This window comes from Pholis gunnellus, assembly GCF_910591455.1.
Source record: "Pholis gunnellus genome assembly, chromosome: 14".
Classification (NCBI taxonomy): domain Eukaryota; kingdom Metazoa; phylum Chordata; class Actinopteri; order Perciformes; family Pholidae; genus Pholis; species Pholis gunnellus.
The window spans coordinates 22,923,713-22,942,920 of NC_136541.1; the positions used below are offsets into that span (position 1 = coordinate 22,923,713).

At 43.1% G+C, this 19,208-nt stretch overlaps 1 protein-coding gene across 1 annotated transcript in view; it reads left to right on the forward strand.

The window, feature by feature from the left end:
* The window catches only part of astn1 (astrotactin 1), a gene marked incomplete at both ends in the record, with an annotated part of 365,883 nt that overhangs the window by 40,709 nt on the left and 305,966 nt on the right, over nucleotides 1-19,208 (forward strand). The gene's annotated exons all lie outside the window — the stretch shown is intronic.

Here is a 19,208-nt window from a genome sequence, read left to right on the forward strand (position 1 = left end):
TTTTCTTCTTCCTCACTGAGACGATGATCTGAATAAATATACCAAAGACAGCTGCTGAGTTCTGATACTCTTTATTCCAGCACATGTTGAAGTCCAAAGACATGATAACACTCTTGAGTTTACAAACAGGTTTACCTTGAGTTTCCTCGACCTTGAGTCCAATTTCCCAAAGCTCACGTTCAATCTGACTTTAAAGTCGGAGCGCTCCCATCAGGACTCATTTCACACATATGAGCCGTCATATCCATCACACCAGGAAAGTGCTCTTCAAGCAGGCGCCATAAAGCGAGAGCCGTGATCCACTTAACACACAGAGAACGTTGGATCGTCCCTCTCCCTCATCACGGCCTCGGTGGTTAGAGAACGACTCTGATCCTCCCATCGGCACACTTATTGAAAATCACCTCCAATTTGCTCCACGTAGATTGCGACGGGCGAGTTGTCGTGTTCCGTTTGATGCGACGATCACTCCGATCATCTCCTCCAGACGAGGGGGGAGAAGACAGGCATGATGGGTAATCTGCAAATCTGTGCAAAGTACAAAAGGCTTCGATAAAAGGACTACCTCTGAAAGTACAACAGGACCGAAGGTGCATGTATGCTGGAATACATGCCACGCATAAAGCCAGGACCGCTCCCACAGCTTAATTGATTGCAGAAAGATTTTGTGCTCAGAAAGCACATCTGGTATGAAAAAGGCTCTGATGTTTCTCACACACAGCCTGAGTGATTTCTCTGCAGCGGCCATGAAATATCTAATATCAGCGCCGGTAGCTGTGTCAGAGTGTATCGCACCTGTCTGGGAATGAACTCGACTCCTCCGTGTTGTTATTCGGCGCGTTTAAAAAAAGCAGCATCGCCTGCTTTAGAAGCCGTACGGGACAGTGCTTCTTTCACAACCTCATCTCTGTCACTGCTTCCAAAGCCTCACAGCCCGGCCGAATACATCGAGAGGCACCTTTGTTTGAATTACAGCTATGTCCCAAAAATGAGACATTTCTTCCGTGACCCTCGTCGGAACCCTCCCACTGAAACTTTTATGTATTCTTGTGGGCACTGTAACCGATCCGCCGACAAAGGGACGAGGAGAAGTAATAGAAAAAGGCCTGCTGCGGGCTTGTGCTGAGCTTCAATCAAAATGCCGGAGCTAGTTGACATGCAGGGTGTGGAGGTCCCTGCAAAGTTATTGAACTTCTTTTTTTTCCCCAGCAGCTTTTTGTATTACCTGGCCCTTTCTTTCTTCTTCTGTTTTCTCCACCCTTTCTCCACCCTTTCCAAAGCGGGGAGCCTGTGGTTTGTGAAAGGCTCACTGCCCCTAGATTAGGTTCTGCTAGGCCGTGTGTGATCAATGAACCGGAGCCGGCTCGCGGTCAGAGCAGCGCGGCGGCGGTGGGGTTGCAGCTACATCCTGCCAAGTGGCAGGACGCTGATAAGTTCATTGTTGTGCCTCCTGCGTGCCCCAGATAAGCCCCGGCACGTCGGGGGGTTCGCCACCGGCGTGAGCCGGTTACGGCCGGTCAGACTGCAGCGTTCTGGCAGATTGTCGCTCCCACCAGTCGGGGTGTTTAGTGCTAATTCACCAGCCTGTTTACACGCGTTTGATGAATTCAACACATGCCTCTCGGACTCTCAAAAGACATTGATGGCACATTGTGTTTACACACGATTATAAAAGTCACATGACTTGTGTTGCACACCCTAAAAACAACTGTATACATCCAGAATACTGGCAGCCAGAATCCTCAAGTGGATTGGAAAGTGTGTGTGTGTGTGTGTGTGTGGGGGGGGGGGGGGTTCTTTCTCTGCTATAAAACAACTGTTGCTTCCTAAAGTCTGAGAAAATGACCCCCGTGTTGTCTTTGGAGATACTGGAGACCACACATTTGTATCAAAGCCTGCAGTACAAAGTCGCAGCACAGAGTTTGTAATGATGAAGAGATGAGCTAAAGGACTTTGTTGAGCTTGATCCATATCGTTGACGCTTGGTGTTAAACACTTGGTATTTGGAGATTCTGACCAATAGAATCACCTTCAATCAACTGCTATCACATGTGGCTCCCCCTTATTTTCTAATCAACACTGGTGACACTAAATACTTCTAATCTAATGATTATTTTCACTATTTTTAATCGATTATATTATTTTATTATTTCTTAAAATGTGTAAAAAACTATTCTGTCATTCAGTGTCGTAGAAACCCAAAGTGACCCTTATGAAGTGACTCTTCATATTTCTTTCAACTATCACCATCTCATGTTAGCAGTTGGAACAAGGTAACATTTTCAAAGAATTGATAGTTGCAGATTCGTTTTATTTAAATTGACTATTCTGCTAGCTCGTAATAACGCACGTAAACAATGCAGGTTTTAAGATGACTCGGCTCAACGTGTTTTTTAGACCTCAAGGATGAACACAATGCGTTTTAGTGAGTAACATTGAATGTAAACAGTAACTTTGATAACAAGAAACCTCCACAGTGCAGCTGAAATTAAGTTCACTCAATTTTCTCTCTCAATTCTGCCCGCATTGTGATCGCATATTAAGGTGTATTCAGATGGAAAATCAGGTGTTCTTTTCATTAAAGCATGTAAACATGTTGTAGTAGAGAGTCAACATGAACTAAAAGAATGAAAATAATCTGTCCCCTTTAACATGCACTTCTCTTGATCCAGATAAGCTTTCCACATGCAGATTGCATGTCATTGACGTGTAAATGGTTCTGAAAGTCACGATGTTTAAGCTTCAGCTGCATCAATTTCTTTTTTTTAGATGCGTCTCTCGCCAGTCTGCTAACTTTGTGGAAGTTCTTTTTAAGCAGCCTTTCTTACAAGAGATACTCAGTGACAGTTTATCACCGGAAAAGTTGCATGGCACAAAGTCAACTTCAGCAGAGTGAATAGATTTAGGAAAAAAGCAATGCAATATACAAGCACCTTCTCCTATATAATACAATCAATATGTGTTAAAGCCTGCATTGCTTTTTTTTGTTCTTTTTTTATTGGTATTAGGATTGTCAGGCCTTTATTTTTGAGTGTGCAGCCCACCACACTCAACAGCTTACGTTGTTATTCGATCCATACGGCATTGATGTTTTGTCTAAAGCCAGCCTTCCGGTGGATGGCCATGCCTAACCGCAGCGAGGGGGGCTCAACTGGCTCCAGAGGCGTGGATTATACAAATCACTGTGCTTTCCTCCTGTCTCTGCTTTTCACTGAAGTGGGATAACACGGAGCGGATAGAACAATGCGTCAGTACAAGGGTGAGAGATTGTGCTCTCTCCACAGGTCACGTATGTTCTTTGTCTTATGTGCAACGCTCCACGCCTCCTCATTCTAAAAGTCCCGTATGAGGTACGAAGGAGGGAGGGGAGATAGTTCAGTATTATCATGTATCGAGTTTCACTGTGTGAGGAGCATGCAGTCACATGTGGATTTTGAAAATAAAAGAGGGTTTTATTCACCCCCAAAAAATCAAGCAACCAATTTACAAAAACTGTAATACAATTCTGGGCACATAAAAGAGGTCAACTGAACTAAACAAGTCATTTGACTAAACTATCCTTACGAGAGATGAACTTTGACCTAACAAAAAGAACACAAAAGGGAACAAGAGCACTATAAAAACACTATAATCTGCACATAAACAAAACGGAACTATTAGTATATTAATATACAAATAACAATTTTAGCGATCAACCAAAACAGGCACCAACAAATTATATTCAAAAGATTGAAAAAAACTTGATACACAAAATCCCAATCCCCCCACGATGTGGCGGGCCCTTGTTACCTTCTGATTGGCCACTTCGTGTGTTTACAAGCTGTGCTTTAGTGGGCGGATCCTCCGGCCTGACAAGATGTCCCCCCAGCAGCAGCAGTGGAACACTCAACACTGGTGACTCAATGAAACGGAAGTGTGACTGCACAGAAGCTGAATAAATGTGCACACTATGCATAGATGCCAGCTGTAATGCGACTTAGAATATTACTACTTTGCATATTTATTTTGTGATATGGATTGCACCACATGGCTCAGCTCCAGTATCTGCGTTGGATCTTCTAACCCCAGCAGGTGCACTGGATGTTACTGGGGAGCGTGTCTCTGCCCAGCTGGAAAGCAGACAAACAGTCCCCTTTGATGTATTGCTCTATCTGTTGTCGTTAGCTTGAATCGCTGTGGTTTCACTGCACGTCTCTTCGCCTCATCCGTCTGTTTTGGGTCTTATTTTCATCGTCACATCACCATCGGTGAGGACAACATGAATTTTAACCAACAACATACAGTCGTGGCTGCAATATTAAACCAGGGGATTTCCAGGCAGTGCAGGGATTGGTCGTGACGGACATATCATGTGATGTACGTTTAGCTTTTACTGCTTTACTGAGTTTAGTTAACTGAGTAAGTATAGTTTCATGTTTTTTTTCCCTGCAGTGTATTATAGAAGCAACGAGGCCTTAGCTACCACTGAGTAGACTGAAGTCACGCCCTGAGTCCTCTGGGGATACATAAAGAATATGACATTAATCACAAAAACGTTGTAAAGCTCTTAAGATGTGGCCCTGCATGTCTATGTCTATATTAAAGTTCCTGTTAGTTATTGCGTTTTTTTTAGCTTGATCCATGGAAAGAAATATAAATCTAGATATCTCAGCCTATATCTGATTTTAGTCATTCCTTTTTAATAACCTGTCCCTTGTGTCTGACACTACTTTTTAGAATTCTATCAGTTGCAATTGTCGAGTCTGTCATCCGGATACTTAACTGATGGTGAGACACATAAGACCCCAGATTCCTGTGATTGGACATGTACAACGGTCCAGCTGAGAACCAATGAAGACTTTCGGGCCAGGCTTTGCTTTCATTTTATCGTGCTTGACTTTCTGAGCCTCGGGTATATCTGGCTCTGCATTTTGCTGTTGTGATTGGTAGAAGACAGACACATGTATATGCCTTTGTGTGGTTTTGTGGTGGAAGATGAGCTTGACCAGTCTGTGATTGACTGGCAGGGTCTGACCTCGCCTTCCACTCAATGCATGCTGGGAATGGCTGTAATCCAAAGTTATATACCAGATTACTCTAAATATTTAGGTTTAAGAATCTACCCAGATTACTTCCATATGGACATTCTTTTCTTTTCTGTAACGTTAAAGTAACATTAAGGTAAATGTTAATGCTGTAGAATAATGACAGCAGTGACGTTAAGATTGGTTCCCTATAAGTCTCGCTTTTACAATGTAATTCTGTCTGCCAGCTGGAACGATCTCCCGGGCGCTATTTATGGCGCAAAGAAAGGGCGTCAACCGTTGTGCAACCAAAACAGGAAGAGGATCGCTCTTTGGCTCCTTTCACGTAGCTATCCCCAGTAACCAAAGAGAACCAATGTAAGTTATTTGCTGTGACAATTCCGAGTAGCAGAAACAATGGACCAACCCAAGTAACTGTGGAAAACAAAATGTGTTGTTGGTAGTTGTTGGGCTCTGAGGAAACCTGAAAGCGCTCGGTTGTGTTTGCAACAGCTACGCCAACAATAATACCATTTGGAAATGCTGAGGAGGGAAAAGTTGTCCTTGTTCCACTTTTAGGTTCCTTGCTAAAAGAAAAGAAGGATACGTTTATTCATGGTCTGTAAAACAAAGGCTGGATTGCTTTGTTCATGATACAGCTTTCTATTCACTAGTTTATTGGCAAAAGTGCCAGCGTCATCCAAGCATGAGCTTCTTGCTCACTCTGTATTCTTTGTGAACATGATGGAGAACGAGTTCTTCGGGCAGTGCTGAGGTACTTGCGCTACTTGGCAGGCATGTTAAATGTCCTTTTGGGAGCGCCAAGCAACCCCCATGGGACGCCATGCTTAAGTAGTCAATGTGACTTGAGTAGCAGGGTCACTTTAACCTTTTTTTCTCTCAGCCATTCAACTTTTTTACTTCTCAAGTGGGACTATCTGGCTCTTGAAGTTTTGCCTGATGAAAAATGGACAGGTAAATTGGCAGAATATGCTCCTGGAAAATATTCAAGTGGAATTGTTTTGGGTAATACAGGATAGTCATGCCAAAAAAAACGGCAGTAGCTCATTTAAAATACAAGGAAAAAGACTGAGCCAACTGGTTACCACATTATATTTGCAAGCCTGTGGAAAAGAGAGAAAAAGAAGAGGCAGGGCAACATAATGCATGAAGGATGAACAACATATGGAAGCTGATCAAACGAGCATGTGAGTGCAATGGAGATTAAGATCTTTTACCACCATCAACACACATTCCTCTTAATTAAGCTGTCTTCTGAATGCGTGGCTCCGCGGAAGAACAAATGGGTTTGCCAATGAGACGTAACAGAAATCGTGTGTTGAATCGAGTCAATCTCGGCACCGACGTTGACTATATGTTATTATATAGCGGCGGCTCTGTTAATCTCATTCTACACGGACGCTTGGATCCGTGCTACAGGTTGACGCAGAGGTTCTTTGTTCGTAGAAGAAGGGGGACATATTCACCAATGGGAGGTTTACATTGTGTCAATGGTAAACTCATGTATGGCTACATAATGTAGCACAAACGTCATACATGAGAACATTTGTTTTCATTTTGTCATGGCGTCTTAAAAGGTTTGTTCTCCCAAATTATAGACCTACTGGTGTTCACAGGATTGAACATCATCTCTCTCCAAAAAAAGGTGCCCCTGGTACTTGGTAGCTACAACCTCTGATCTTGCAGGAAAATTAGATACGTCATCACTAGAACCCGTACCGTTTAAAGAAACGCATTGTTTGTACTTGTCCTGACACTGAATGACAGTTTCTTTGATTGATGCAAAATTCTAGTTTGTTTCTAGTCTGTTGTCTCATTTTTATGTTGTGAAACTTTAACGTTGCCATCTTGGCCAGGACCCCCTTATTTAAGAGATTGATAATGTCATCGGGATTTTCCTGGTTAAATAAAGGTTAAAAAAAAGGAACGGGGCTTTAAATTTGCAAGAAATATCAGAGAAGAGGTGGGTTTATAAACGAGTCTCCTCAAAACAAGCCTCCGTGGTTCTACCTATCTATCTGTGGATGTCGGGGTCTCTGTAGGTAAGTACCTACTTAGTCCGCTCTCTGTCTTCAACATAGAAGAATCAAAAGAAGCTGTGGCTGCAGAGCCGGCAGTCCCCGCTTCATTTAGTTTGTCTCTGCACCTTCCATTTAAACAGCTCAGCAACCTGTTCAAACCATTTATTTTGGAAACTCCCAATCTTGGCAACAATGCAATCCATCTGCTCCGCCTCGCCTTCAATGGCACTCATCTTAGTGATGACATTCACAGACGCTCCGCAGGATGTGGGACTTTCTTACCACGGCCAAGTGGGGTCAGTCTTGTTGGATCTCATCAAACTGAGCGCTCCATGTATTTTACAGAATCTCCTGTGATCTCAGCTCACCTTGAAGTGGACTCCCACCCCCCTCCTCTACGCTCTCCGTGTCCCGCACATAATCCTGCGACATGGATATTTTAAAAGAAGAACATCTCAAGCTGCCACAAATTCCCATTTGCCGGCTGTCTTGGTTAATATGTGGAGTCCCGCGTTGGGTAACTTGTTAGGAAAAGGAGCGACTTTGATTGATTGCGCTGTTTCCTACTCTCATTCATGTAGAAAATTGGCAGGGCTGAACGAAGAACACCTTAAAATGAGCCCAGAAGTGGTCCACAGGGATGCGGCAGTGGATATGCGTGTCTGTGAATGACTTCCACAGCTTTTGTTCAAACTCGTACCTTTTTGTTTTGACTTTTCCATTCCTCACGCTTCATCATGGGGGCTCAAATGTTGAGACAGAAGATGCAGCGACCCGGGCTGTGTCGGTAGCAGACTAAAGAGTAGCTGTCTGCTTTTTAAAAATCTTCCCTCAGGCTTCTTTTGTTTCACGAGGTGTTTTATTAATGAACCTCAGGATCATTGTATCGTCAAAATCAAGGTTTCTCTACTATCGTGCTGTTTACTTGCTGGTTAAAGGAAACGTCCTCAGAGTCATCATGCTGAAGAAATGATCGCAGAATGTTTTCCACCTTTCACTGCAGCGGTTCTTAGAGGCCCCTCTAGAGCCGATGTCATGATTATGTCATGGCGTAAGCTAGAGACAAAACAAAAGAAAGACTGGAGGCAAACACGAACCGCCTCAGAGTAGGCTGAAGTTAAACATTCACATGTCATCTTGCTGTGTTGTTGAGTGCCAGACTCTGTATTTCATACATTTAAGATGATAAACGGTCATTAGTAGCTGTTTCAGAGATAGAGAGAAAATGTTGCTAGTTTAGCTTAGCCTTCTGCTAACTTTAGCTGTCATGGCTGCTGCACCGCAGCAAGCTAAAGTATTAAGAAAGAGATGGTTATTTACTGTAACTAGTGTGGCATGAAGGCATGGTGCAACTGGCAAGCTGACAAGCGGAATGCTATCTTCTTAGCTAGCTCGCTAATGCAGCCATGTTTTCGTGCTGCACTGATTACAGAAAATGGTCTGAACAGAGGGGTCACTTATCTGGTGATAGCAACTCATTTATCAGCTAGTCCGCGGTCCGGGAGAGTGAGTGACTGTCCATATTAATAATAAAGCCAGTATAAAGTATCAGAGATGTATTCCTTCACTTCCGCATCGTGTTTACTAGCAGGAAAGAGGTCTGTCGGCTGTGTTGTAGGTGGTGGTGGGGAGGTCTTTGATAAGGATTCTAGACATGTTTGGCCGGCTGCTTAAGGAAGCCTGTGTGGTCCACAGATCGGTAACTTGTGCTTGTGTTGAAGCAGCAGTGGAGGGTTCGTACCCTGAAGTTTGAATTTAGATATGACCTCCGATCAAAATCCACAACTCTGTATCTCTCCTCAGTATTTCTTCCTCCCGGCCTCCTCGTCCCATCCACCTCCTCCTCCACCGCCCTCCTCCTCTAGTAATCCCTTTGCACTAGCTTCAATATTAATGCCCCCCCCCAGAAAGAGGGGCCTCTTTTACTTCCCTCCCTTCCCTCCTCACTCTAACCAGAAGCTATGACTGAGATAGGAGAGGTAAGTTCGGGCAGCTTCCCCTGACACCGCATGAGGATGTGAGCAGAATAGCTTCACCTCCTCTTACCACCACACACACACACACACACACACACACACACACACACACACACACACACACACACACCTACACACACACACACACACACACACACACACACACACACACCTCTCTCCGCTGTTAAATCCCAGTACAAGCACACAGCTCCACGGCCATATGGTCCCCCCCCCCCCTTCTCCCTCTCCCACTGGGTAAACAAGCTTTGGATAAAACAGCATTTCTCTCACAGCGGTGTTTGGCTGATGATTTCCCTGAAACAAATCTGTTTGCGAGTGTCTGAAAGAGCCTGTCGATATCATCACATTACAGTCTCGACATGCTGAAATTTAAAACCGAAGCGTACCCTCTAGCATTTGCCTCTCATGTTCTCTGTCACTTTGTGCTGTAATAAGAAGCAGTCTGCAGGCCTAAAACAGGAAACACAATGTTGTGTGAAAAATGCACTTGTCTCGCCAAACTAAATGTCAAAGTGGGGGCTGGACCAGAGGAGAGCATGCTATTAGGTCCGAGTCAGACACTTTATAGATTCACCTCACACGAGTGAATTGCGTTTTGGTGGGGTATCGCCACTTATCCCATAACAGGAGGCAAGAGGAAACAAAGTGAGTTGAGAACATGTTGCAGGCCTCAGGTTGATACAAACAAGTGTTTGTGTTTGGTTATTCAAACTGATACAGCAAATGTTTGCTTAAAATAATCACGTTTGATACGTAACTTGGCTTGAGTTAAGGGCACTACTTCAGTTATCGTAAGTTATACATAAACTATACTTTACAGACATTTTGTTTTGTGGGGAGTCTACAAAATGTACATTAATCTCAATAAATGAATTACAGCAATAGCTCACAAAAAAGATGAGCTCAAATGAATGAGTAAGAGAGCTGGCTTTGACTATACTGTCGTTCTATCCTTTTCCTCCGATGCATTTCAGCACCATGGACAGCGGCGTGATGACACAGACACCCTCCACACTTTAAATGTTTGTGCCCAGCTCTTTTAGAACAACTGATTGGATTTAAATCTTTCATAAATATTGACCTCCTCAGTATAGAATCAAATTTCCACAGACAGACAGGGAGGTTGGAAAAGTATTGACAGACACATAACCATCTTCCTCCTTCATGAAAGTAGCAGACAAATATGGAATAACATTATAGAATAATTCAAATTGCTTAAATGGATTTAAGAAGGATGGATGCACAGACACACACATGGACATTAAGAGTTTTGAGTACTAGCTTGATATTACTAGTCTGCCATCCACCAAACAGCTGTATTTTACATTCTAGCTAGGGCGGCACTATCATAGAGGTACGTCTCCAGATCACTCCTCCTCAGTCTGAATATGGTCACTTCAGTTCACTGGTTGCACAAAACCAAGATGGCGACGGCCAAAAGGCAGAACTCAAAACGTCAGTCCACAAACCAACGAGCAACATCACGACAACTACGTCCTCTTCTTGCATACAGTCCATGATCCAAAGCAGAGCATTCATTAAACACCACATGTACACCTGATATGTTGACTACATTCCCCAAATTGCTGAATACATCAAATATTAAACCCTGGTCTTGTATCATCAAACGTTACGTCCCCTTTAATCAGGACCCAGTCTGTGCCTCATGAAGATAATAAGAGTTTGTGAAAGAGAAAAAGACGCCACATTCATAGGTCATTTCCCAACTTCAGCAAAGCAGCGTACTTTATGGAACGTTGTTCCAAAGAACTGTAAACCGGGACCGGGATTTGGCCACATTGTGAAGTCGGGCATAGAATCTTTTCTTTTATTCTATGTACTGGACAGTACACAACCAAACACATGTTGTTATTGTGAGCAGTATATGTGATGCATAAGAGGAGAGCTTGACAAGATTGAAAAACCTTCGCTCTCTTCAGCTCTTCTGGAGTTCACTCGCAGCTGTGAAAATCAATATGGAGACGTCAGTAGTTACTCAACATGTTTTCTCTTTTTAAAAAACTTGTCTTTATTTTGGAGCTGTATTTGCTTTTATTTATTTATTTATCTTTTAGAAAATCAGCAGAGCAGACTGCATGCTGATTCCAGATGGAGGCAGTTTAACATTCACAGCGCAGGGCACCAGAGCACACCAGCACGTTGTCAGACTCGGCTACACTGGTTTCTATGCCGGGCTGAGCATTGACTCGGCATGAGATGGAACACAGAGAGTCTCAGCAGAGAGTCTGCACATGCTCAATTATGTTCTGAGGGGAAGTTAAACTTTACAGTCAGAGGGTCATCTGTGCCCCGACTCCCTTAATATTCACTATATTTCAGTATGTTATCATATTCTAAATAATGTCAGAAGATTCTCCACTATAACAGCTGAGATATTACATTGTGTGCCACATTGTGACCTCCCGTTTTGATTGATGGTTCGTCATGATCCATTCAGGATCAAGCTTAGTTTCCATGGTGATATTGACATTACTCTCTCCTTACAAACAGAACTATAGGCAGGAAGAAGGATATAAGAGTCATATAGACCGTTTAGCTCAGCTCCAGGCATTCCAAGAGGGTTTGCTCTACTGATCCTTTTAGCGTAAAATAGATTCACATTCTCTGAAAAGGTCACAAAACATTTTCAGATCGTCATGCATTCACTGAAGAAGGTTTTGTTATGCCAGAGTCGTCCCGAGCCCTCGATCGAGGCTCAAACGCTGTGTTTACCGTGTGAACCGGACACTTCACAGCCCCCCCTCCCCCCCTCACAAATCAGCCCTGGCTCTGCTGCAGCTGGAGGACGGGCTTGAAGGACGCCCTCCACGCGCTCGCTTAGGAATAATGAGCTGGAAATTAGCACCCCGTCTCTGATGCACGCTCTCCTCCCCCCTCTCAGCCTCGAGGATGTGGCATTCTCCCTAATAGTCGTTCATTACTGTTAAGTTCGGGGAATTTTAAGAGTCAACAACGCCAAAGTAAATTGTGCTTATCGCCGTGCCTCTGGTGACCGCGCGGTGCGACGATGGTTATCGCGTCCCGGTGGAACAGAGTCGAGAGGGAACTCAGACGCAGGCTGCATTGAGTGGTGGGGCTTTAGTTTTGTAGTACTATGGGTGTTTTTGTCCTTTTACATTTTGTAGTTAATGCACAGATTTATACTTTGATTATTGTGACGTATTGGTTCATTTGTAGTTCCTTAGAAAACAGCAAGGTCTCTGGGACATCCTGTTCTGTCATCCTGTTGAACTTTCTGCATCTAGCTGTGAACACCGAAGTTCAAAGTGAAAGAGAAACCAACATTTCTTTACTGTTCAGTGTTAGTTTTTATTGTTGTACTGCATCATATTATGATTTATGCATTCGTTTGATTCTTAGGGTTCTTTCTATAGCATCTATAGTAGTTCAAACTTGATTAATTGGGGGCTACAAACACAGTATGGACATTGGTTTGTAGGTTCTCCATCAAAAGAAGTTCAGAAAACAAATGATAGTAAGCATGTCACATAATAATATGTAAATAACCCAACATTTGAAAGAGGAGTCCTTATTTCTCTAAATATACTACACTAACTTAAAAACCACACACTTTTTTGAATAGCATTATATCTGCTTAGTGGGATATCTGCACACCATGACTTATTTCAGACATACAACTTAAAACTTAGTCTTTGTAACTTGCAAAAACAAGACTTTTCTAAAACCCACTCTGGAGATGTTTCATAATTCTGTCGTTCTTCTTTTAATGCTAATTAAGAAGACAAGTCATTGTTGTGTAATGATAAAAATCACAGTCTGATTCCAGTTGCTGTGGTGGGAACTCTTGTTATCTAAAAGAACGGATAGTAAACCAGAGGACCAGGCTCCACCTTATCAGAGAGACCAATTCAAAACACCTGGATGGGAGATGGCAGCGCGTTGCAGCAGCTGGTGGAACAGAGCGAGGTGACGTCAGGACTCAGAAAAGAGAGATCTCAGAACCTGGACAAATGGAATCCAGACTGCATGGACGGATACCTCTCAAAGTTCAACATTAGTTTGTTGTACTTAATATATCATTATCATCATATCAATGTATCATTGTAAAGCCTGACAGTGAATCCGTCTCAGCTCCAGTTTCACACGGAGCCCCTCGTCTTGTCCACCAGCACTCTCCAATAAGATGAATGATTTCACTCCACCGACACTTCGCTGTGATGTTCTGGAATAGAACTAAACCTCCCCGCTGGGCGCCAACAATCTGACGGTGTTATATTACCGGATTCTCCCCAAAAAATGACTACTTCACTGTCACCCCCCCCCCCCCCCCCCCCCCCGAGGGTTTTCTAATCCGCTGCGCTGAGCGCTTGATGTTTTTCCATCTCATTTTAATGGAAAGCACAGTCCGTCCACATGTAAGCAAACACACAGCGGAACTGTCGGTAATCTATCACTTCCTCAATCAATTAGGGGAATGGGAAAAACTACTGCTTTGTGCTGGGATCCTCTTTGTCGATACTGCCCATCTGTTTGTGCTTGGATTAAAGATTCTGCCTTTTTTATTTTTCAAAATGCTCAGGATTGATGCTGCATCAATTTAATGGAAACTCCTTTAAATGAGATGTTTTGTGCATTCAGAGGAGGTCCACTCATAATGCGGCCTGATCAGATTACTTTGATGCATTTGAATGCTGGTGGGTGGCCACTCTCTCTCTCCTCTCCCGTTTCCACCACTCCCTTCTGCATTGTATTCCTGTTTTCTTCCAAACCTCTTTCTTCCTTTCCTTCCTCCCTCCCTCCTACCTCTCTGCTGGGTGGTGCTGCACACGGTCCCGTGCAGCAAGGCGCTCTCATTAATCCTGCTCTCATGGCAAACTAGTCCCCAGAGAGAGAGAGAGAGCACACTTATTTTTTTTATATATATATTTTTAACGTGCCCCGTCACACTCTGGCACAACATTTGCATTTAGGTTAAAACCAGCTGGGACTCTTCCAATCTGTTTCCACAGGCAGAGGGGAACTCCCTCTTCACTGCGGTACGAGGGCATCAGTCATTGTTAGGGCCACATCTTGTTATACTCACAATTACAAACACACACCCACACACACACCCTGCTGTGTCAGTGTTTGGGTTTGTAAATAGCTTCTAATCTATATTAGGGTTATGGCTGTTATCCAGCATGCCAGTGTTTCCTCTGCCAGTAATCAGCGTAATGGGCTGTCTGACTAAGGACGTGGTGTGCGCTCACACGGCGGGGAAGTGAAGCGCTACACCGGGACTGCATGTGATCTTATGTGTGTGCACCAAATATTAATGATGCCGGCTCTTACCATGAATAGTTTAAGCCAGGTAAGTGCTTCCATATATGGCGAGCGTGGAGTGAGTTGTTCATTTACATATGAAACATCAGTTAACTAAACACTTAAAGAAGAACGCCTGGGAGCAGAAGAAAGACGAGCTCTTTATGACGATAACAAGCCGACACTAGTTCACACTATTGGTTTCAATATGCTAATATTAGCATGCTAGTGTTCGTCGACTAGTGGATTAAATGGTGCTAACCTCGCTAGTTGGCACCATATATAGTTCGAGGTTAAAGCAGCACACTGGCTGAACGTTAGTGGTGTAACAGATCACTCCGTACTGATCGATTGTTACATTGTAAACAACCAATCAGTGTAAATCAGCAGGACGAAGGTTCGGTTCAGTTACATTATGATGCGTTCAGGCTCTGTTCAGTGAAAATAAGTACTGGGCGAATGTAAATCATGACGTTATCATGATGCGTTCACATGCAATTTGTAGTGTTTGTGATAAACTTGAATAAATCCACTTTGAAGGCGATGTTTTCACAACAACATAAATAGATATTAGAGATGAATTATGAGCTGTTTACACTAGCTCTAAGTAGATATGTAAATCATTAGAACTACTACAAGATTTGTTTTAGTCCATACAAATAAAATTTTGTATCTCCTTAACAGTATGGTACGGTATAGTATGGTACGTATAGTACAGTATGGTATGGTACGGTGCGGTATGGTGCGGTATAATATGGTATACTACGGTACGGTATACTACGGTACGGTATAGTATGGTACGGTATAGTATGGTACGTATAGTACGGTATGGTGCGGTATGGTACGGTGCTGTATGGTACGGTGCGGTATGGTACGGTATAGTATGGTATAGTATGGTATACTACGGTGCGGTATAGTATGGAATAGTACGGTATACTATGGTACGGTATGGTGAAGTATGGTATACTACGGTGCGGTATAGTATGGTATACTACGGTATGGTGCGGTATGGTATAGTATGGTATACTACGGTACGGTGTGGTATGGTATAGTATGGTATACTACGGTACGGTGCGTTATGGTATAGTATGGTATACTACGGTACGGTGCGGTATGGTATAGTATGGTATACTACGGTACGGTGCGGTATGGTATAGTATGGTATACTACGGTACGGTGCGGTATGGTATAGTATGGTATACTACAGTACGGTGCGGTATGGTATAGTATGGTATACTACGGTACGGTGCGGTATGGTATAGTATGGTATACTACGGTATGTATGGTATGTAGGGAACTTACAAGAAACAATACAATACATTTCCCATAGTGCAACAGACCCTGCTTTCTCTGTACCCGTGTCTTTCAAACAGCACGCCCCTGGTTTGTAACTCATCACTTGTGTCATTATAATAATTCATGAACTACAAACTTCCAGACGAGTTACCAAACAGTCATTTGAAAGCCCTGAACCAATGGAGACCCACGTCGTGCAGGTGCAAAGGTGGTGTGTAACTCGATACGAGCACCTGAAGTTTTGCACGCTGCGTTAAAGCCTGTGATCAGCAGTAAAATCTCTCCTGCTGCTCCATTGTCAGGAAGTAATGGGTGTAAAGTTGTTGTGTCTGTAGATAGAGCTTTACAGGGATAAGTAGGTTTTGTGTCGTGAGCGCTGGGTGTCTCGAGTGTTTGATGCTTTACCTTCCGTTACCCCGATGGCTTCCCGGTCCTTGTTGTTCTCGTCCTGATTCTCATCTCCCATGCCAACACTAGTGCTCAGTTCTGGCCTTTTTTTCCTCTTCTCCTTTTGATCAGGCCTAATCCTCATTATTATTTACAAGCTGTGATTTCTGCCCTCAACCAGCGCTGCGCCGCAGCGCCAATAAAAGCCAGCGCCACGGCACGGACTTTGATCAATTATGAACTATTCGCTAATGGATTGTGTCCCTTCAGCGCACCCCCACCCCCACCATCATTTGCTGCTCCGCATTGTGCTCGCCGCCGCCTCTCTGTTCAGTTCATTGTGACATCTGTGTGTAAAAATTAGCTTTCAATAATTTGATAGCTTTTATTCTAGTGGAGCTGCACAATATATTTGGGTAATAGATGTGTGCACAGCACTGGGTCATACTAGAAATTAGTGTGATAATATACTTCATGGCCGGAAGTCCAAAGTGACCCATAAGCAGGAGAAGGGTGTCTACTGTGCACCATCCTGCACATGGGGGGCAATACACAGGACCTGATCCTAATTAAGCATGTGAGAGGGAATAAGGGCTACTGACATTGGGAACTATAAACCTGTCATAAAACATTACACTTAATAGCCATACTTTAAATACATATGTGAGACTGTAGCACAAAAAATAGCATTTTGAACACCTTTAAGTTCTTTATTTCCTCTCTGTCCTGTGAAAACCGTGTAAAAACTTCTATTTTCCATGAGTTAATAAAAAAAAAGTTGGGGCTGATCACAATCTGGCACTCGCCAATTGCATTGCCACAGTTTCAGTCTACTTCCTGGTTCACTTCACTCTCCTTTTAATCCAGGAGGAGTCGGTCACATTGTTTCCATATTCACCAGAACTCTGCTAGCATGTAGCCTAGCTTAGCACGTAAACAAGATAACGTGTATTATGTCTGTTGCGTTCAGGGGCAGCGGTTAAAGAACGGACAGCACGGTGTCACAGAACTGTTTCAGGCCATCATAACGCTGAGAATTGAGTTTTAAATTTCTGTTTATTTATTTTTCTGCATCGAATCATAATCGTTTAAGGGAGGATCGTGATGCTTCTAAGAATCAAGTTTTCCCCTCCCTACAAGAGATTTGTTTTCCTACATTAGTTCAAAATGCTTCTGCAGCACAGTTCAGACGTATTGTAGAGGACGGGCATGCTCTTGTTTCTTTGGTTGAGTGTATTTCTGTTTCATGTAACCGTTGTTTGAGCAGCATTTCGATTACTACATTTTAATGTAGAATCCAGCTACACATTGAAATTGAGTCACTGAAGGAGCTGAACAAAACATTTGGCCCAATTTCTATGTAGATATATCTTTTGACCTGCAATAACAGAATCCTTGCTCACTGTGTGTTGTGAGTTCAGATTAGTTTTGTGGAATATGAGGTGGAAGTCAATGTGGAGTCCCGGTTGCACTTTCTGTGATCTCTGTTTCGATTTATATCTCCCCGTCAGCGCTCTTACCTCTCCTGACTCAGGAGCCTGATGCTTCTCCTCTACTCTTCACACTTACACAACAGAGAATCGCATACAAAGCTCCGTCATGCATTCCTAATGTTTTTCCATCTCTGCACAGTGTGTGTGTGTGTGTGTGTGTGTGTGTGTGTGTGTGTGTGAGTGTGTGCATCACTAATATTTCAAACAGCGAGGAGTGATGTGTCTGAGGAAGCCGAGGTGTGACATGAAGCACAATGTTTCTGATGCTCCGCCGCTGAAAAATGTTACTCATCTCTACCTCTTGAGTTTCATCATTTCTTGCTTTTGGTTCTTCTGATATGAGCTCTCTCAGCTGATAGAGCTGGTACTGACTACCTATGGCATGCAGTTGACCACCATGTATGTGTTCACCCTATCAGCCTCATGTAGGAGAAGCACTACAAAAGAGTGGACAGAAGAATTGAATCAAATGAATATTAATAATGTATAATAATAAAATCAAATGACTGATTACAATAATGGAAACGAGGGGTTTAAGGTTCTGAAACCGAGACTTGACACAAATGTCCACGTAGGGCTGCACGATTATGGCCAAAATCATAATCACGATTATTTTCGATCAATATTGAGATCACGATTACTTATCACGACTATTCATTAATTTTAGGGACAACATCTTTTTATTGCATTTTCACGTTTAAATGAACAAGAACACTGCGTCCACTTCCATTGTTGTGCTACATTCTGGCTAATGTACACATCTTTGCATCAGACTGGTCCTTATCACAGTGCATCTCATAGAAGGAAAATATGAATGAAATAGTATCAAACACTTTTTACCCAAAATTAAATCAACAGAGCACTACTTTCACTTCCATGTTGTGCTACATTCCAGCTAATGTACACGTCTTTGCATCAAAATAAAACGAATACGGTTCTTATTCACCTGAAGCAAAATATAAATAAAATTTGTACCCAAAATAAAGGGCTAACTAAAAATAAATATGCCATCACAGAATGCAACCAAATGAAAACAATTCAGGCCTATGCAGAAAGGGCAATAACAAGGTGTTAGGCCTACAGGTTTTTGGCAAGAAACACCAGCCTGTCGACATTTTCTGGCTTGAGAGATGAGCTCCTGTCTCTCTACTCTAATACTAATACCGGAGTCGACTGCAGACAGAACTTGTGTTGAGGTTGCTGCTGCAGGGTGTGGTGCGCGCATGACACCTCCCAATTGTGGCAGCCAAAATCGTGATCGTGATTAAAATTCGATTAATTGTGCAGCCCTACGTCCACGGTCTCGTCTCGCGGTTCCGTCTCCCGTGTTGCGGTCTGGCTACAGCAGGCACAATGTGACACACGTTATCATTCAATTTGTTTTTGATCTTGGTGAACATTGGTGTTCAGTTTGTACATTTATGAATGAACACAAAGTCAAAAAAACCCTGAGGGTATGAACTGGGTTGCTCATCAGCACTAAACACAGAATACAGCTGACTCTCTAACATGACCTCATGATGTCATTAGGATACATCATCTGGGAACCATGATTGTCTGGACTAATCTTGTGCCAATTCATCTCCAGTTGACGTTGAGGTAGTTCACTGGATAAGCGATGTTTTACGTTTTGACTTACAACAAATAAGTTTCAACTGAGTCCATGTCGGGAGGAGTTCTGGGTGCTGGATGGGTGAAAAAACTAAA